The 21,472-nt window shown below is 51.1% G+C and overlaps 1 long non-coding RNA gene across 1 annotated transcript; it reads left to right on the top strand.

Moving 5' to 3' along the window:
- The first annotated feature begins 14,574 nt into the window (after positions 1-14,574).
- On the top strand, positions 14,575-21,112 carry LOC110559890 (uncharacterized). Its single transcript, XR_002477104.2, has 3 exons — positions 14,575-14,660; positions 18,180-18,386; positions 21,049-21,112. It is a non-coding gene; the product is annotated as an uncharacterized LOC110559890 (long non-coding RNA).
- Positions 21,113-21,472: the final 360 nt, after the last annotated feature.

Here is a 21,472-nt window from a genome sequence, read left to right as displayed (position 1 = left end):
GCGGCCAGGCAGGCCACCTCAGAAGACTGGCTGGGACCCAGAAAGCCCTCTCCCCAGGGGACACGCAGACCTGGCAGTTTAAAGGAATGGCTTAGGCCATAGACCAGCCGCAGACAGTGGGGCAGCCATAACTCCAGGGGCGCAGTTCCTTTATCTCCAACACCTCGGGCTCTTCTTGGGTCACAGCAGACTGTGCACAGGTGCACATGCAGGCCCACGTGTGCACATATCTGCGCACAGATGCCCCTTGCTGTCCGTACTAGGTTGCTAGCAGGTGGCTCCAGGTATCCGAGTCCACAGGTGACCGGATTCTCTGTGCAAAGCACACCAGTGTTTGCACACTGCCCTCCTTGTGTATCAGCACATCAGTCCGGACGACGAACAATGCCTGCTGGGATGGAAAGGCTGTGGGGGTCAACGCCTCACGATGGTGTTTAGCGGTGGGAGTGACAAGGACACGGACGTTCAATACAGATCAAACGTTTTCCCTCAACCGTTTTTTTTTTTTTTTTTTTTTTTTTTTTTTTTTTTTTTTATCTGGGTTGGTTGAATTGAGGATGTGGAGACTGTGATTCAGACACCTGTTGGTTTCTGAGGTCACATGGTCATCCGGCCAGCTCCAAGACCCCAGGATGGGGTGTTTTATACTTCACAGAGTTACAGTCGGAGCTGGAGCGTCCCCTCCAGAGTAGGGTCCAGGGATGGTTCCCAGCAGAAAGCCATCTGTCAGCAGAGACCAAAGGTCTCCTCCACCAGCAGCCCCACTGGCAGAGTGAGGTCACTCCCGCTAGGCCTGCTCGCAGCTTTCATTGGTGTAGCTTGACCCACTTCACCTAAGCCCTGTTACAAGGAAGCTTGGGAAATGTAGTTTTTGGCTTTCCAACGACTAGTGAACGTGAAGAGTCCACATAGCACACTCCACGGTGAGCTGCAGGTCCTGCATGGTTTAATCCAGCAGTCAGGGCCTCAGCCAGGGTGAGGAGGGGTGGGTATTCAGGAGTGAGGAGGCCTTGAGTACTCAGGGGTGAGAGGGTGAGTACTCAGGGAAAAACCTGTTTCTTGTGGTGTGGCTCAGCCCTAGCACACACCTTTAACCCAAGATCTTTCTGTAAACAGGATTAATTAAAGTTGACCCTAGATCAAGAGGCACAGAAAGCAACCAGTTGACATAAGAACATACAGGAAGGAGGAACACTGAGTTGAGGGTATTTAAGGCAGCGTGGAGAAGGAGACCAGGCTTTCCTTCTGGGGCAGCAGCTGAGGAGGAAGGTCAGCTGGAGCTTTCTCTGCCCTCTGAGCCAGCAGGCTTTCACCCCTGCATTTGGCTTGTGAGTCTTTATTGACAAAATCACACCTTTGAGATTTTGTTCTATAAACAACATTGTTGAATTCGCTGTTAATGTTCTCAAACAGCTAATGTTTTCTCAGAGTCACCTGGCCTAAGAACTGATGGAAATTGTGAAAATGCTCACTGTTACACAGGAATTCGTTTTGAACTAGATACTTTGAAAATTGTGAATCAGGCTTTAGAGACCAGAACTGGTTGGGACCTTGAAAACAAACACACAAAACTTCTGTGTGGAGCAGATAGGATTACGGTAAGTTTGGGTTTTGGTTTGTTTGTTGTTGTGGGTTTTTTTTTTTCATTTATTTAGATTTCTGCTAATATTCTTTATAAAGAAAGTATTTTTTGTAGACTTTAGGGTGAAATTCCAGTCATTTTCTCGAGCTTAAAGAGTTTGTCAGTCTTCAACATGCTAAACATACAGACACATTCCTAAGCTTTTCTTGTCGTGTCTCTGGCGATGCCAGCATGGGTCTGAAGGCTTTGGTTTGTACGGCACCAGTGCGTGGATCCCTTGTCCACACACTCTGGCTAGGGAAGGGAAATCCACTTAAAAAGCATGTCTGCACTGAAGGAGGGGCAGGGATGCCAGCACCCCTGCCCCCTCGGTGTCATGGTGTTGTGACAGTCTGGCTGGCTGTATTGCTCTATAAATGCCAAGGAAGAAAGTCAAAATGGATCACTTAAAACGGAGTTGGGAGGCCACTGTTAAATCAGGTCTCAGCAAGCAGGACCACGAGGCAATGTTGAGCCATAGGTACATCCCCTGAGACCCACAGAACCAAACCATTTTCCTGAATCCTTCACTGTCCTTCACTGACCTTCCATTCAAGGGGCCCTGCATAAGCAACGCAGAGAGAGCAAATCCGTTCTGACTCTGCCAGCACCAGTTGTAATCCCTGGCCTATAACCGATGTCCTTTCCCGCTCTCTCCATTCGGAACTATAAATACATCCTTCTCACTCAGCTTTGGCACTTTAATCTGCGCTTTCCAAGTTTGCAGCTCCACTGCCCTCAACTAAACCTAAGTTTCTATGTCCTAAACTAAGTTGATTTCATCTTCCACGTACAACTGTTTTTGTGGCGTTAGCATTGCCTGGGCGTTGTAAGTCATCTCTAGATGATTTCAGGCACACAGCAAGGGCACTAGTGAAATCATGCTTGTCATTTCTTTCTAAGATAGAACAGAGAGGTCAGGGAAAGCACTTAAGTCCCAAGAGGGTCAGAGAAAATTCCCCGCTGGGCTAATCCAACAGAGCAGCCATTCTTACCTTTAAGAGATCTTTTCTTTCCTTTTCTTTTTTCTTTGGCCACAGAACTGTGAGGCTGGACCTGAAGGCTGGCTTTCAACAGTGACTCCAGCTCCCAGCCGACCTCGGAGGGCAATCTTAAAGCTTTCTCAGCTTTCTCTGTTTCTCACAGTTCATCCTAATTGTTTCTTCATTTTCCAAACGTACTAGAGTTCACTGTAGCTTGTGCACTTGTCCAGGACTGCACTCTTATTTCTTGAAATGATACATTTAATTTTTTATGTACTGTGTGTGTGTGTGTGTGTGTGTGTCAGGCTGTGCATGTGAAGGTCAGAAGACAGCCCGTAGGAGCCGGCTTTGTCCTTCCACCTTGTAGGTTCTAGGGATTGAACTTGGATCTTGTCAGGCTTAGTGGCAAATGCCTTTGTCCTCTGAGCCATCTTGCCAGCCCTTCATTTCATTTCTTCGAGGACAAAGGCAGAGAGCCTTGATTCCCTTCTCTGCACACAACTGCTTGTTTAGCATGAATGAACTTTATCCAGAGGGCGTTGCTCACAGTCACTCTTGGTCTTTGTTCTCAAACTAAAGTTCCATTATTACAAATTATTTTCTGGGGGCTGGAGAGATGGCTCAGTAGTTAAGAGCTTTCTGGAGAAGCTGTAGTAGGGTTCAGGCAATCGATCCATCATGTGCATCCAGAAAGCCGCGTGCGTGACACCAGGCTTGGGTGTAGTGAACATACATATGACAGCAAAACGTCTGTCCGTGCCAGGCTGGCGGCGCGCGTCTTTAGTCCCTGTCTCAAAAACAAACAAACAACCGAATAAACAAACAAATAACAAAACATCCTCCACACATAAAATAAAGAAAAAGGTCTTCTCTCTGTTTTCCTCTGACAAAGTATGGGGGTGGTATTTGTAGGTTATATGCAAAGCCTTGAGCGTTTTATATTAAGAATGTCAGCGTCCTCCAACTTTAGGCCCCAGAGGCAGTTCCCCGTGAGAAGCAAGGGTTGCCAACAATTCCAAGCATGTGCTCCAAAGCCTGAGACTCTGTAGTGGGTGTCTGGGCTCCACACAGCTCCGTGTGGCAGCTTGGTCTACAGTGTTGATATGTACATAGTGAGAAAAGGGGCACAAGGCTCGCTGGGCCTTTCCCTCTTCTGCAGGTGGGCTTTCGGACTGGGCAAGCTCTCCTGTGACTTTCGGGATACAAATGATGGATTGAACGCCCAAATTTTACTACAGTGTCTCCAGAAAGCCCACTGTGCTTTAAACAGAGGGGTAAGAGAGAAGAGACAGAGCAATAAGGCTTGGAAACTGGGCAGCAAATGGGAGTCAGGTCCAGGAGTGCAGGGCACAGAGCTTCCATGGCTTTCAAATGCAGCATCCTTAAATGGAAAATGGCTGCCCTCAGCACCTCCAGAAGAGAGGCTTGTGGAACAGCCCTGAAGAGTGCTGGAGGGGAGTTGACTCTGCCTCCCCCAGCTCCGTCAGGAGGCTGGAGGTTGTCTCAGGAAAAGACATGGCGAGTGTCAAGACACCAGGCACAGCAAAGGGCCAGGGCCCTAAAGGCCCAGAAACCATGGGAGTGGGAATAAGAGGGCCTGCTGTCAGCCTGCACGTCAGGCAGTCTCTACCTGCTCGGCCAGATGCCGGAAGCTTCAGGGATGACCCAAGAAGAGACTTCTGAAGGTGTAATGTCAGGCTGCCCAAATATGACCAGGCAGATCTTCTTCCCAAGAAGCTAGCTGGCAGTCAACAGCACCCCCATCCTGCACCGCAGAGCAGAACGCTCACTGAGCCTTCTCCCTCCTGCCTCTCTTCCTACCCCTTCCCCCAACCGACGAGCCCAGACCTAAGGCTACTAGTCCCAGTGGTCTCTCGGCCCTTTGCTGTCTCACTGTAGTCTAATCTGACCCTCCTACTCGAGTCTTTTAAGACTTGTCCGTCATTGGTTGGTGCATCAGCCTCTGCAGGACCCCCTGGGCCTGGACTTTTTGCCTTTGTTTGTCTCCTTGTGGAGCTCCTGTCCCCTCTGGGTTCTTCTATCTCCCCTCTTCTTTCATAAGATTCCCTGCACTCTGCCCAAAGTTTGGCTATGAGTCTCAGCATCTGCTCTGCTCCCCTGCTGAGTGGAGTCTTTCAGAGGACATCTATGGTAGCCTCCTGTCCTGCTTCCTCTCTTCAACTGCTTCCAGTGTCTATTCTATTCGCCCTTATGAATGCGAATTAAGCATCCTCTCTAGGGTCCTCCTTGTTATTTAGCTTCTTTAGATCTGTAGATTTTACTATGTTTATCCTGTACTATATGGCTAATATCCCCTTATAAGTGAGTATATATCATGTGTGTCTTTCTGTGTCTGGAGTACCTCACTCAGGATGATCTTTTCTGGTTCAATCCACTTGCCTGCAAGTTTCATGATTTCCTTCTTTTTAATAGCTGAGTAGTATTTCATTGTGTAAATGTACCACGATTTCTGCATCCATTCTTTGGTTGTGGGACATCTGGGTTGTTTCCAGATTCTGGCTATTACAAATAAAGCTGCTATGAACATGGTTGAGCAAATGACCTTGTTGTATACTTGAGCATATTTTGGATATATGTCTACGTGTGGTATAGCTGGATCTTGAGGTAGAGCTATTCCTGATTGTCTGAGAAAGTGCCAGATTGATTTCCAAAGTGGATGTATAAATTTGCAATCCCACCAGCAATGGAGGAGGATTCCCCTTTCTCCATATCCTCTCCAGCATGTGTTGTCACTTGAGTTTTTTTATCTTAGCCATTCTGATTGGTGTAAGGAGAAATCTCAGGGTCGTTTTGATTTGCATTTCCCTGATGACTAAGGATGCTGAGCATTTCTTTAAGTGTTTCTCCACAATTTGATATTTCTCTGTTAAGAATTCTGTTTAGTTCTGTACCCCGTTTTTAATTGGATTATTTGGTTTTTTGGAATTTAATTTCTTGAGCTCTTTACATATTTTAAATATTAGCCCTCTGTTGAATATAGGGTTGGTGAAGATCCTTTCCCAGTCTGTAGGCTGTCACTTTGTTCTGGTGATACTGTCCTTTGCTTTACAGAAGCTTTTCAGTTTCATGAGGTCCCATTTATTGATTGTTGATCTCAGAGTATGTTCTGTTGGTGTTCTGTTCAGGAAGTTGTCTCCTGTGCCAATGAGTTCTAGGCTCTTCCCCAATTTTCTTCTAACAGGTTTACTGTGTCTGGTTTTATGTTGACGTATTTGATTTTAGTTAAGTGCAGGTGATACATATGGATTTATTTGCATTTTCTACATGTAGGACCATGCATGAAGAGGACCTAGACTCCCTGCTGAGATGTAGCACAACATCTCAGTCTTCATTGTGGGTTCTCTAGTAAGCAGAGCAGAGGCTGTCTCTGACATGGACTCTGTTGGCTGATCTTTGATCCCCTCCCCTGGTGTGGGGGGCATTGCCAGGCCACAGAAGAAGAGGACACAGGCAGCCCTAATGAGACTTGATGGGCTAGGGTCAGATGGTGGGGGAGGAGGGCTCCCCCTTTATGAGGGCTAGGGGAGGGGAAGAGGGATGGAGAAGGAAAGAGGTGAGCAGGAAGGAGATGAGGGAGGGGGCTACAATCGGGAAGTAAAGTGAATAAATTATAAAAACAAAGTTAAATTAAAAAAAATAGAAAAGAAGACGGCCTTCAGATCCGTGTCATCAGAAATGTCTTCTCCCTTCATAGACAAATTCCCTCACCTTCTTGCTTCTCATCCTAAAAACAAAAAACAAAAAAAAACCTACTTTTGCCAAGGAAGTTGTCAGCTGCTAAGTAGAAGATACTCAGCCCCTCTCTGTTGGCATGGCAATGCCCAGCAGCGCTCACCACCACAGCCTTGAAGTGTTCTTGCCTGGATCTTCAATGTCGCTTCACCAGAGGCCTGGAAGGGAAGGCCTGCTTGTCATCCTGGGGGAGAGGGGCAGGGAGGAGGAGGGACCTCTCTGGGCTGCAGCCGCCTGGGAGGAAGTTGAATCACTGGAGACAGAGGTGCCCTTGAAGGGGACATTGGGACTTGCTTCTCCATTTTGGCCACCATGACGCATGTGGCCTCTCCCACCACTGATGTTCTGCCTTTGGAGGTCCAAACAGAATCAACCAATGCTCAGCTGACATCTCTGAAGCCTGAGTCAAAATAAATCCTTCCACGCTGTGAGCGGCTTGTTGATGATTTTGCTTCCTTATGGTGGTACTGGGTATTGAACTTAAGGCCTAAGCCTCACGCATGCTTGCAAAAGGCCCTGCCACTAAGCTGAAACCCTGCCCTCCTTCCTTCCTTCCTTCCTTCCTTCCTTCCTTCCTTCCTTCCTTCCTTCCTTCCTTCCTTCCTTCCTTCCTTCCTTCCTTTCTTTCTTTTTCTTTTTTTAAGTGAAGTCTTACTAAGTTACCAGGCTCATCTAGTCGTCTCTGTATGTCTGTATGTGTGCGTGTGCATATGCGTGTGTACTCAGAGGCCACATGAAGATATTGAATGTCTTGCTCTATCCCTCTCCACCGTAATCCCTAGAGCTTCGGTCTCTCTCTGAACCCAGAGCTGGGCTGACGGCCACCAGGTTGTGGAAACCCACTTGGCTGTCCAACTCAGTTCTGAGAGTTCAAGCAGCCACGCCCAGCTTTCTTTGTGGATATGGAGTTTAAACTCAGATCCTCATTTCTGAGCAGCAGCTTTTACCTGCTGGGCCTTGAAATAGCAATCCTCCTGCCGAGGCTTGTGGAATAGCTGGGCTCTAGTGTCTGTGTCCTCATGTGTCCTTTTACAGGTTATCATGGTACTTTGTCACAGCGTGGGTGCTAACATTGCACTCGCATAGACTTTCTCACATTGGGAGCTAACATTGCATTCTCACAGACTTTCTCAAATCCCATGGACCTGCCCTCAGCTTCCTTTGCGGCACCAGCCTCACCCTACTCAACTTAAGAGCTCCGTGCTCTGGCCCAGGCTTCCTGCTAAGCCACTCTACCTACCCTTCTTGGTTGCTCTTAGTCGCCTGACCCTGAGATGTGGTCTCTAACTTACACCTCTCTCTATGTCAGCATTAGGAGGTCATCCAAGCCTAAAGTCACCATTTCTCTTCAGTTTTGTTCTTCCACAGCCTTCCTGGTCAGTTGCCAAAATCTGTACTCCTGAAATTGAACCATTTCCCTGGTTTCCATGGCCAAGCCTTTGTTAAGCCTTGCTGCATCTATTCTCAAAATAGCTCGCAGGTTCGTCTCTTGCTCTGCCTCCAACCCCACTCACAGTCAAACCCCAACCCCATCATTTCTCTCGCGCATTTGACCTCTGCCTTAGACCCTCCAATGATTTTTCATTTTCTAGGGTAGAATAAAATTCTTAATTTGGTCTAGAAAGTAGGACCAACCCAGTCCCCTCAGCCCCCATACTTGCCATCCAGGATTTGGGTGATGCCTTGTCCTCTGCCCCTGGGCCTCATCCCCACCCCACACCCACCCATCCCTTCCTCTTCTCCTCCACACTCAGGTCACCTCTCTATCCTCCAGGCCTCCCTAGGAACCACAACCACTTAGGTTTCCCACGTGGGACTCTTGTCTGGCCAGGCACCCTTGATTTACACGCTCCTCTGTAACACGTCTCATGGTAGCAGTCACTGGGCCAGCACTGATGGAAACCAGTCTTGGGTAACGACGCTACTTCAGCTCCTGCCTGCTGTGACCTGGATATGGTTTCAGTGTGTCCCTGAAACCTTAACATCCTGGACCTTAACCTTCACTTTTGCTCTCCAGTATAGGCACATTCACAGGTAGATGGCCACACAGCTGCCATCTAAACGGATAAATGTGGTTTCCAAAGGACCCCCAGTGGTTCCTGCGAGAGCCAGTCCACAGAGTCTCTCACCCTCACTCTCTCTGGTTTGTCTTTGCACGTGACTGTTTCCCCATGACAACGCTGTCCCGTGTGATATAGCCAGAAGGCCCTCACCAGAGGCCAACCTGACGGGATAACATTATGCGGGACAGAAGTGAGTGGAATAAGCCTTTACTTCTGTGTTCCTTAAGCAGCCTCAGTTGTTCTTACAGCAAGAGTCAATGGGCTAATACACCACCACAGGGTACAGCACATAATATGTGGTTGATAAATGCTTCGACGTATGTGTGTGTGTGTGTGTGTGTGTGTGTGTGCGCGCGCGCGTGCGTGTGCACATGTGCATGCAAGAGTTCTAAGCTATCTTCTCGGTCCTCATAAATTTCCCTGTTTCTATGTTATTTTTGCATTTTTGTTTTCATTCCACTGTTTCAGGAGAAGGAGAAGCAGTCTAGACTGTGTCCCCCTTAATGTGCAGCACTTGGGAGTCCCTAAAATGTCATAGTAACCAGGTCCTTGCTGTCGCCTGCCTTCTACTGCACCATGGAGATGCTGGGCACGTGTCCTTAATGAGGACCGGCCATCTGGTCAGACGGTGTCTTGCCTCATGACTTTGTCCTCTTTGGTTAAATGTAAGTGAGTTGAAATTAGGGGTGCCGAGGAGACCCTCCAAGACAGTGCACGCTATTGCCATGGCTCGTGGTTGCTCGTCTGAATTTGACAGTAGGAACAAGTTGCTGAAGACAGCATGGACTTTCATCAGAGAGCATGGAAATCCAGATGGTACTGGCCAGCACGCACCCTTCCCCTGCCCTGCCCTGCCCTGGCTTTCAGAGGACTGGAAAGGTTTGTGTAGGCTGCAGGGCATTGTGGGGAGACCAGGGGAGGGATACCAGAAGTCTTACCCAGTGGAGAACCCCTTGAAATACAATAAGGGCTGGCATGGCAATATATGTCCATGGGTGTGACAGGGGCAAGAATGTTTTGGGAGCAACCAACCATTTTCTGGTTGTATTTCACAGGAAATACACACAGGAAGAAACACAGGCTTAGCACTTTAAAGCTGCCAAGATCCCATGGTTAGGGAGCTCCCAGGTCCCAGGGTGAGTCTGTTATTCTGCTGAGTTGACATAGAAACAAACAGCCCTCTAAATTCGTACTCTGTCCCTGCAGCTCTCAGACGTCCTCAGAGAAGGGTCTGCTTCTGAAGGAGATGATGGATAACACAGAAACTCATTACTGGTCAAAGCACAGAGAAAGTGCTCAGGCCACAAATGACATCTGTGTCACAACCCCTCTTTCCCACAAAAAGCTCTGGCAGAAAGGCTGTAAGAGCTGGAGGTCAGGGAGCAGAACTTCTGGGCATGATTCGACCACTGCGTTCACAAGCACAAAGCAGCTATGGCTGCTTACCTAAGATATGTGTGACATCAAGACAGCTGACAATCCATCGTGGACATGGGAGGAGACAAGTCTCCTACCTGAAGCACGGAGTGGCTTCTGGGAGGGAGAAAATTGGTGCTCTCTTTAAGGGTGCAACCCCCAGCAGGCCCACCAGGCTGCAGTGTATGGCCCTACGCCCACAAGTAAACAGCCAACACAAACTGGATTTGATGGGCTACCAAAAAATAGAAAGGACCAGGCGAAGTGACATATGCCTTTATTCCTAGCACTTGGGAGGCAGGTGAATGTCTGAGTTTGAGGTCAGCCTGGTCTACAGAGTGAGTTCCAGGATAGCCAGGGCTACCTAGAGAGACCCTGCCTCAAAATAAATAAATAATAAACAAATAAATAGGGACATAGAATTGGGAGGGGGTTGATACACGGGATGCATCTGGGAACATTTACAAGGAAAGAAGGTGGATGTGGTCGAAGTTCACTGTATGAAATGCTCAAAGAACCAGTAACATATTACAAAGAAAAAACAATTAAGGTAAAAACCAGCTGAAATGAACGGTAGGCTAAGAGTTAGATGCGATGGATGGGACAGCGTAACGGTGTAACAGCCTGATTTTAGGTTCAGATGCTGTGTCTAAAGTTAAAGCTCGTGACTGACTGCTACAACGTGATTTGTCTCAGCAGGCATGAGCTAGCCTATGAGTGCCCAGCCTCCTCCATCAGAGCCTTAAACCACGTCCGATGAGGCCCACGGGGAAAGCAGACTGGGGCCTTTTCTGACTGGGGTGTTTCTGTGTGCCCCCTGACATGTGACAGAAGTGAAATGGACTGAGTGTTTGCATACACACACACACACACACACACACACACACATACACACACACTGCACGTCACACCCAGCCGCTCATGGCACAGCTTCTCTGCCTGCCTTGTGGTGCTGCAGCCCAGTGTGTGAGGCTGAAGAGTTTACAGAAGTAGGGATGGTCCCTCTCGGCAGTCCGGGAGGCTAGGTCAAGTGGCTTCCATGTAATGAGGGTCTCCTGCTACATCTTTGCACAGCAGGCCTCAGAGAGCACACAGAGGAGACAGACAGAGGAGAGCAGGGCTCCTGAGCCCACTGACTCTTCAGAATGACGGCTACGATCCTTGCCAGCCTCTGGAACTCTAAGAAGTAGGCTTTCATGTGGCAACCAGTCTGTGGCACTTTGTTACTGTAGGCCAAAGTGATGCTGCTCCCACATAAAGCTCAAGAATCAGCTGGCTTCCTCCACAGGGGCCCATGGAAGGTGGCTCTGGAGTGTACTCTGCTGTTTGTCCACTAAGTAGCACACGTTGGCCTAGAACTCACCACCCTCTGCCTTGGCCTCCTGAGCTGGGACTGGGCTGGGGTCAGGGGGAGTGGTGTTCAGCCCTGAGCACAGCTCTGAGTTTATTTTTCTTCAGCCCCTTTGTGGTAACACTCATTGTCTGTGTAAGAGCTTACTTGGACAAAAGCAGCCTGCTCTTACGCTCATCCCTGAAGTAGCAAATTCACGGTTAACCAGAGAAAACAGTGGCTTAGCACGACTTCCCGCATCTGGGCGCAGGGCAGTTGACACTTCCCGTCCTGTCCGGTGCCTGAGTGCCACCCTTGGCTGAGTCACCTCCCTACCGTCAGTCCCTGGGCTTCCTTCCAACCTCTCAATGCTGCGAGCAGCGACGATGGACTGCTTTCCTCTAGCTCTTAGGATGAGCCAGGTTTCCTGGTTGAAGTGTTTATGCACCGTTGGTCTTCATACTCGAGGGCCTATCATTCCTGCAAAAGCCACCAGTACACGCCACGTGCCGGCCCTCAGAGTGCCCTGCCAGCACGGGGTCTGTGCCTCCACGGACAACACGCCAGTGCTCAAAAACCCACTGCTGTGCTGTCCAGCAGACCTCTTTGCCTAAAGACGATTCCAGCACTGACATCCCAGCCCTTCGCCTGCTGGGATACTGCTTCACCGAGGTTTGCCTGGACAAACAGGGCCAAGGCCAACAACTGGCCAGAAAGGCAGGGAAGCAGTCATGCCCCTTCCGAGCCCCTGAGGTCGGTGTTCATTGCAGGCCACCTAGCGGATCCTCCTGGGAAAAGTGCCCAGGGTGAGGCAGGGGGATGGGGCCCAGCTCAGGGGCCGGAGTTCTCACAGGAGGAAGAGCTGCAGAACCCCCCAACTCCTGGGCGCGCTCTCCCTTCAGTCTTCCTGGCGTGGGTGTGTGGGAACCGGAAAGAATGAGGGCCGCTGTTCCCTCTGCTTACTAGGCAGCTGGGAGCTGGGGCCTTCACTCTGAAGGAGCATGAAATCTGACGCAGAGCAGTGCCCTGCTTTCCCCTCCCGCCCCCATCCGAGGGCCCCATATCACAGGATGTAATTCATCCGCCAACTGTTAGCCGAGGCCCAGCGTGCTCCACTGACTGAGCTGAGAGTGAGTCTGAAGGGGGAAGATTCAGCTGAGAACCTGGGCAGTGGTGCAGGTAGGAGAGTTGTGAGGTCACAATGTCGTGAGAAGCAGAATCAGAAAGGTTTTCACGCAGGAGGTAGAATTGGACTTTCCAGTGTGCTTTCTGTTATATTTAAACAAAACAAAACAAAACACACATAGACAAAGTTCCTAAAAACACAATAAGGAATATGCTGGTGTGAAACTGACTCTGAGTAATATACAAATGTAATATCCAATCTATGCACAGCACGTATATATAGAGAGAAACTGAAAAAATAAAATAGAAAAAAAAATGGAATAAAAAGCTCATGGTTCCTGGACACATGTATGCACACCTCTGAGAGCTACCAATGTGTGATTTAATTCCCACAGGTAGGTTCTGAGGGAAACGTAGAAGACAGGAGCGTTTTGTCAGTGGGAGAAACAGCGGATCCTTCAGGAAGGGGCAGCAGGAACTCCATATGGCCCTGCCCCACTATTGCTTCGAGACGTCTGTCACATCACAGTCTTCTTTCTGTGTCTGCAGGGAGGTGGTCACAGCCGGAACCTGTGGAACCAGGGTCCCTTACAGCACAGGTCCTGTCAGCACGGACCAGCCTGTGTCCGCTGGCTGAGATGCCTTAGGGTCGCCGTGCTCCGGGAACCAGGGCCAGAGGGGTTTCTGCATCTTCAGGCCCGAAGTTCTTCCCAGAGATTTTCGATCCTTACTTGATGAAACCATTGGTGTGGGAAATCTAGATATGGAGGTTTGAAGTCCTGCAGTTTGAGTTTCTAGTACTCATAATTAGAAAGAGAGAAAGAGAAAGGGAGGAGGAGGAGGAGGAAGGGAACGAAAGAGGAGAGAGAGGGTAGGAGGGAGGAAGGGAGAGAAGGAGGAGGGAAAGGGTAGGAGGGAGGAAGGAAGAGGAAGGGAGAGTTAATTCATTCCAGATACCTGGCTTCCTTCTGTTTTTTTCTGGTTTGACCACAGAGTGAACCCAGGCTGTGAATCATAAGACACTTCACGAACACTCTGTTCCAAGACCTTGAACCCTGAGAACTGTTCATGTTGCTCAGATCTTCAGGCTGCTCGTATTCCTGCACTTGCTAGCCATGAGAGAAGAGGTTGTGTTTATGTGTACTTGTGGGGGATGCCTGAATCTAGAGCAGGCCCTTAACTCCTGGTGCCGTGACTGGCAGCTGTGTCCTATGTGGGCTTCCTGGACCAGTATGTGCCCTTCTTTTGGACAGCGTGCCTTTAGCTGCTTGCTCTCTGGCTGTGTGCCCCTCACACTGCCCAGGAAATGCTCACCAAGCAGGCTCGGCACCCAGGATCGCAAACAGTTGTAGAAGGAAGGACAAATAACAGCACCATCCTGAAAGAAACTCCATCTCCCATCTCGTGCGAGCGCCTTCAGAGCCACGCCTCTGCCTTTCCACGTGTGTGATCGGATGGTAACTCACCCCCAGCTGAGCCCCACTCCGCGCACAGGAAGTGTGAATTGTGCCCACTCTGCGGTGGCCGACTCATTCCGGGAGGAGCATGAGCAGTCTCTGAGGCCAAACTGCGCAGGCACGACACGCGTCTCCCTCAGACCTTTTCCTGCCACCCCTCCCCAGACACCCATGACCAACAGTCAGTGCCTGCCACAAAACCGCCTTAGTTGGAGTCACTCTCAGGCATGTGATGGCCCACTTCACCCAGAGCGCTCAACAGTACCCAGCCTGCTGCTGGCCTCGGGCCTCTTCCCATCTGGCCTCTGACCTGCCTCGGCTGCTCCACGTCAGTCAGTAAAGGCGCTGTGTGGTAAAACACCATCCCTCAAGCCTTGGCGACTTGACATCTTCCTGGCACTACATGTTTTGTATGTGTGAGGGGCTAGGAACCTCTACAGTCAGGTAGGAAGCTAGGTGGACGGGCCGCCTCTGCCCACAGGCCGTGGTCACCGTGGTACAAGGATGCAGCAAGGTGGACACTCATACAGACTCCCACAACTTCTGCTCATGTCTCGACGGCCCCAGCACACCTGACAGCCGTGCCAGGAGGTACGGGGACTAAAATATCTGAGGATGGCTTTTAGAACCAGCAGGCTATCCTTTAACTGATAACGCACTTGAACGTGGGCAGGTGTCAGCCACGCTGACCTCAGCTGACCGCCTGACTCAGATTTGCTTGCTCCCTCCGTGTTAGCCACTCACAGTCACAGGAGGAAGCGTCTCTGACTGTGGAAGCCAACCACCACTTCCCGACAGAGGAAGGAACTGCTCATCAGCCCGGGAGGGAGATCAGAGTCCCACTGTTCAGCGAGGCGTCCCAAGAATTCGCAGCCACCCTCTTCATCCAGGAAATTTCATCTGGCCAGTCAGGTAAGTTTCCACGAGCGTGTCTCAGACCCAGATCATGGGCCCGGGACCCCGAGAAGTCACCGATAGCCACTCACAGTTTCTGAAAGACTCCGGTGGGATCATGCGGGGAGACATAGTGAAAACATCCATTTAAAGCAATGACACTAGTGGCAGGCGTGGACAGGGACCCGGGAGACGCGCCCAGGTGTTGGATGGACAGAAGCTCAGGAGCAGAGCTGGCGGCAAGGGGAAGGTGTCAGGTCACACTGTCTCACGAGCCCCTAGCAGCCGTGGCCGCCTTTACAAGACCTGAACAAGAGTAAGCCAGTCAACAGCTCAGCATGGACGGGGTGTGGGGCACAGGGAAGCCCCCACCTCTAGCTGAAGAGCTAGCTTAGTTTATGGCTGCTGGGGGAGGGAGATTCAGTGTTATTCTAGAATGTGAACCCCTGAAAGGTCAACCATGCATTTATAGGTAGCAAAAATTGGATTCAGTGGGCTATTAAAAAAAAAAAAAAGACATGAGGGGCTAGAGAGATGGCCCAGAGGTCCTGAGTTCAATTCCTGGCAACCACATGGAGACTCACAACCACCTATACTGGGATCTGATCCCTCTTCTGGAGTTCAGATGTATATGCAGTAAAGCACTCATTAACATAAAAAAATAAATCTTAAAAAAAAAAGACATGAAGTTGAAAGGAGATTCAGGGTTCAGTTTGGATTGCAGCCATTTACCTTTGAACGAAGAGCTCAGACATGTTGGAAACCAGAGATTGGAGGCTTCAGGAGAATTTAACACACGCAGTTAGGAAGCAGCGTGGCCAGGAGTTGGCATGTTCAGAGGGCTGCGGACGGGCCTGGGCTGACCATCATCAAGGGAGCGAGCCCTCCATCCTGTGGCAAGAACAGAAATGAACTGGAGCCTCTAGGTGAGGAGCCTGTGCCCCCCCCCCCCCCCAGGGGACTTACAGAGCCACAGCGTGCTGACCTCTGACCTGCAGACCTGTGAGCTAGTTGTTGGAGGCCACCAATCCCACGGCACAGCCCGTCTGCAGCGTCCACGGCCATTGCTCAGAACTTAAACATGGAAGGGGGAGGGCAGCGCGGGTCGGTGCTGACCGGCTCTGGCCCGCCGGAGCACACGGACAGTGACAGCCGAGGGACGCTGTTTGTTACCGCTGTGAGGGTACCTTTTCACATCTGCAGGTGTACGTGTGCGCACACGCGTGTTCACGGCTCCGTGCCCGGGGCTCCGTGCCGTGGCGCGTGTGCGGAAGTCAGGAGTCAGCCTGGGTCCGCCCACACCTGGTCTGACACAGGGCCTCCCTTGCTGGCCCCTGCACGGCCGGGCTCGCTGGCTGGCGGGCTGCGGAAGTCGTCCCGCCTCTGCTGCCCACGTCACCGGAGGGTCTCACGGTGCGGGTGTACACGCTACAGCTGGCTTTACGTGGGCTCAGGGGTCCGCGGCCAGGCCCTCAGGCTCGCTCGGCAAGCTCTCCACGCCGGGGTGACCCCCAACCATAAAATGACCTCGCTGCTGCTTCTTAACGGTAATTTCGCTGGTCAATATGTGACACGCAGGCTCTCATATGGGAGCTCCGGGGTCGCGACCCACAGAGCCACTGCTCCAGACGGCGCCTGCAGCCGAGGGCTGCCCCCTTGGCGGTGTCCTCAGTGGGTGCTCGCCCATGGGGCAGCTGCAGAGCAGGCGAAGGGAAGCCTGAGCCCCCGGCCCTCCACTCCGGTCTTGCTCCTCGCTGGGTAGCCTCTCCTTAGGTTAAGGCTGCATGATCACGTGCGCAGACAAGGCTGGCCCACGCCTTCCGAAAGCTTTCTGGCAGAGCTTTGGGGGAAGCTGGCCACAGTCAGCCCCCAGCAGAAAGGCGGCCAGGTCCTGTCCAGAGCAGCAGCCACGCTGACTGCCATCACGCCCACCACAGGAGGCTGCTTTGGCTCCATCTGCCGTCGTGTGAGCACCCCAGGGCAGCGCATGGGCGGCTTGAGCGAGACGTCTGTCTGGAAGTCCAGGCCCGGGCTGTGGCTGTGGCTGCTGCTGGCCGCCGCTGGGGCCTCTTCCCCGGCTCGCAGACCCCTCCCTGTGGCCCCTGTCAGGAGCGATGGTAAGCGTTGGTCTTTCTCTCCATCACGTTCCCCTCGCTCTCCATTACCTGACACTACCACCCAGGCCGGGATTTAATCCTCCCAGTGTGGACTAGGGTGGAGGGTGTGAACGTCCAGCCCACAGTGCCATCACGTATGTGCCTCTGTGCTGCAGTCAGACTTCAGGTGTGCAGCCTGTGTCAGCACTGTGTCACTGGGATGGACCTTAGAGAGTTAACACCAATGGTTAGAGGTAGAACTCAGTGGTAGGGTATTTGCCTAGCAAGCTTGAAGGGCCCTGAGTTTATCCCCCAGTAAACACACATACACACATGCACACGTACACACACACACACACACACGATACACAAGAGAAAGATTGCATTCTAGGTTTCTTTGCTTTCAGCATTTTAGTTAGTGTGTGTGAATGTGTATGATTGGTGTGAGTGTGTGTGTGCACCTGTGCTCACCTGTGCACCGTGATGTCCGTGCACACATGTGCACCGTGATGTCCGTGAGTTGGGAGGACAACCCTCAGGACCCAGTTCTCTGCTCCCACTGAGTGAGTCTCAGGGACCAAACAGGTCATCAGGCTTGGCAGCGAGCACCTCCACCTGCTGAGCCGCCTTGTAAGCCGTACACCCTCAGTTTCTCCTTCTTCCCTGGGCGTTTCCATTTAATTGCGTCATTGCGCACACTGGTCATGTGATGGTCGTTTGCCCACACCTGCTTCAGCGCGGGCTGGCTGGGCGCCCCATACGTTGCACAAGAACACACTGACATTAGGAGACACAGTGGCGACAGCATTGGCTGGTGTGTGCTCACGGCTTGACTTCGTGGGCTGCGGCTGGCCAGCCTTGAGCAACTGAGCGCATTGTCTGTAGATCGCTGCATTTCTCAACCCTGGAGCCTGGTGACGCATGAGAGCTCATCTCTGGACGGTTTAAGGGCCTGCTTGCTGAGAGCAGAGCCATTTGTCTCTCGGAGACGATTGCGCCAACCTTCTCCGCTATGTCCATTCTTTTCCCATCACTGGGGCAAATTCTTGGCAAGAGGAGCCGCTGGAGGAGGCAGGATTTGGGTTTGAGAGAGAACAGCCCTTTTCAGAAGGGCAGCCATTTTGGCAGAAGCCAGCTGGCTGCGTGCTGATAGGAGTGTCCTATCTGTCCTATCTCTCACACCCAAGGGGCCGAGCAGGAAGCAGAGACCTCAGGTGATCCCGCAGTCTCTAACCCATCCTCCATCCTCCGTCCTCTGCACCTGCCAGTGTCTGTGTCTGTCCCCAAAGTTTCCCAACTCCACGAAACAATGCCACCAGCTAGGAACCGAGTGTTCAGGTCTGGGGGCCTGTGAGGGACATTCCATGTTCAAACCAAAATGTCCAGGAACAGGAAAACAGGGACTGTATCCAAAGCCTTTGGGCAATCTTTGTTTTTCCAGATGATGCTGGATAGTGACAATACAGTCAGCCCACTGAGTTCCCGGCTTCCACATTCTCATGCTCAGCCAAGCAGCTTTTAAGAGAATTGCCTCGATACCGAACACACACAGACCACTTTCTTATCCTCACTCTGCAAAGAGCTCGGCGCCAACACCCCTTACCTGGCATGCAAGTGCCCCTTACCTGGCATGCACCCTGGCAGTTTGGTAAGATGGCAGAGGGTCTACAGAAGATGGACGCCAGTGCCGTACCGTGGGTATTGTGGCTCAAGCATTCGTGCACACCCAGGAGCCCTGGGGCCAGACCATCCAGGTGTTACTGTGGCTCTAGAATGTTCCCCAGCGGGGCCCTCTGGGGGAGTGGTAGAAACGTCAGGACTGACCTGGTGGACAGTCTTGTCCCTGTGGGCATCCCCTTGCAGGGGGTTGGGGGACCCTGGTCTCTCCCCTTTGCTTCCTGGACATGAGCGAAATAGCTTTGGCTTCCACAAGCTTCTACCACTGTCTGTCACCACAGGACCAAAGAAACCAGGGCACTGAGGCCTCTCAAACCTGTGTGCCAAGGTAAACGTTTTGTCTCTGCAAGCTGACTATCTCAGAGGCCGGCTACAATAACAGCTGGCCGGCCGACGCTATGGAGAAAGTCGTGGTAATGACGCCTGTCTTTTGCTCCTCTCTGAATTTCTGCAGCGGATCAAGAAGAAATTAATAGCACACATGCCCTTGTTTATGTAGATCCCTCAAAAATTAGGAAAAGAAGTGCCAGTTCATCACCTTCTCCAGTGATCTCACTTCTGGTTTCATCCTCCTAAAACTCCTGTGGGCTCAGAAGCATCTGTATGCACAGGCATCACTTTTCTGTTTCTGTTATGAGACGCCATGACCGAGGCAACTTACAGAGGAAGGAGTTTATTTGGGTGGATGGTTCTGGAGGACTGAGAATTCACGGCAGGGAATCATGGCAGCAACTAAGCAGGAAGCTGAGTAACAGCTAGAACAGGAGGCTCAAATCAGAGAAAAGGATGGGAAGGGAGGGAAGGAGAGAAGGAGAGAGGAAGGGAGGGGCAGAGAAAGGGAAGGAGGGAGGGAGGGAGGCATTTCTCATTCAAACTACATGTATGTGTGTGTGTCTGTGTATGTGTGTTCTATCTGTAAATACTGATTTTTTAGAACTGGAAACTTCATGAAAAAATGTTTTTATTAAGTTACCTTTAAAGCAACAACAAGGGCTAGAAAGATGGCGAGAGGTTAAGTGCTCTCATGGAGCTCCAGACTTAGGCTCCCAGGACCCACACTGGGGAGCTCACGACTGCCTGTAACTCCAACTGCAGGGCGTCTGATATCCTTTTCTAGACCGTGAGCGCCTCCATGCACATCCTCACATATTTCCCGACACACACATATACACATAATTAAAAAATAATTAGCACAAGAACAGATCCATAACATAACTATGAAAAAGCCAAGGTGTGCTGGGAAAACTTTAACGCGGCGGAGGATTTACCTCACTGGCAGCGTGCGCAAAGCTCTGGGTTTGATCCCCAACACTGCAAAATAGCCATGCTGGTATGGCCCTGTAATCCTCACACCGGCCGAGCATCAGCAGCAGGATCTGAAGTTCAAGGTCACCGTCAGCTACGCGGCGGTTCAAGGAGACCTCGGGACACATGAGACCCTATCTAAAAAGAAAAGGAAATCATAGCCAAGTTGTTTTGCGTTTTCTGCACGTCTGCGAAAGCCTGTCTTACCACTAGGCAGCTGGGTCCTCGTGGCTGTTTCCGTCCTGAGCCTGGGGTGGGAGACATCAAATGGCCACTGGCATTCTTCACAGGACAAAGAGATGAAGGTGAAAGAGCAGGGGCTCCGTGGTACTGTGAAAATACCATGGCCACAGCCTGGAGGGACCCTTCGAGAGACCCACTGGCTGGCACACTCAGAGGACCTGCACTGTCTTCTCCAGTTCCCTCACACACACCCTGAGACTATTTGGGGCGTCTCACGTGAGACCAGACTTCTGCCAAAACCCTCAGTGTGGTGCTGCGATCCTCCGTGCCTTGTCCACCAGGGCCTTTCACATGGTCACACCAACGGGAGCCCAGAGCCAGCCCCAGAATTCCCCATTCCCACTGCCTCCTCGTCCATCATTCCTACCTGATCTTCAGCTCCATGCTGCAACATCCAGGCTCTGGACAGAAAAGTCATCCTGGCCTTTTAGGAGGGCACAGCACACGCTCAGTCACAGAACAAAACAAATGCCAAATTCTCTTTCGGGAGGAAAGAATTGGGACCCAGTTGTTGCTGTCACAGGTAAAGACCTACACGGTTCATCCTAGCAAAGGGCCCTCTCCTGGCTGCTCCCCCGGCCCAGTCTGTCATAGGCACCTGGGAGCTCTCGAGGACACTACCAGAGCTATGGGGGTGAAGAGCGCACCCTAACTAAAGAGCTGCTCCCCCTTGGTGTGCCAGTCCCACTCCAGGGTAAGCCTGTGCCCAGGAGCAGCTGGCCAACACAAGGCAAACGCAACTGTGTTTTTGTAGACTTTTTGTCTCTTTCTGCTTGTCTTGGACTTTCTTTTTTCTTTTGGTCTTGTTAGTCTTTTGCTTATGTACTTTAGTTTCTGGTTTTGATGTTGTGTGTGTGTTTCTTGTTTTTTGTGTGTGTTTTTGTTTTTGTTTTTCTGGGTTTCTTTGTATGTATGTTTGTATGTTTTCTTTAAAAAAGTGAGATAAAGGGCATGGCTAGGGGAGGGGAAGGTTAGAGAGGGTCTGGGCCAAGGTGGGGGAGGGGAAGCATGATCAGAATATATGAATGAAAACAATTTGTAGTAAAAATAAATAAAAGTAAAATAATTGTGTTTTGTTTTTAAAGGGTTACACAGATCAACAGATGCCAAGTAGCCATCAGAAACCCAATCACGGATAAAACATTTATTGGAAAGTGACGGTTGGGGCCGGAGAGATGGTTCACTGTGTGCTGGCTGCCAAGCCTGGCGACCTGAGTTTCATCCTAAGGACACACGGTAGAAGAAGAGAACCAACCGCCTCAAGCTGCCCTCCGACCTTCATGTGTGCCTCGGTACATGCCTGTGGGAGCACACACATACATGCTAAATGAAGAAAGCAGTAATAAAATGAGAGAGCGTCTGTGTAGAAGGTAGGAGACGGGGAGCGGGGCCGGAGAGGTGGCTCTGCTGCTCTCACAGGGACCCACGTGTGGTGCTCAGCATCCCTGCCAGGCGGCCACGGCCAGCCACCTGTCACTTCAGCTCCAGGAGATTCCACTCTCTGCTGCC

Source organism: Meriones unguiculatus, chromosome 16, assembly GCF_030254825.1.
Source record: "Meriones unguiculatus strain TT.TT164.6M chromosome 16, Bangor_MerUng_6.1, whole genome shotgun sequence".
Lineage (NCBI taxonomy): Eukaryota > Metazoa > Chordata > Mammalia > Rodentia > Muridae > Meriones > Meriones unguiculatus.
This window is presented reverse-complemented; position numbering and strand designations above follow the sequence as displayed.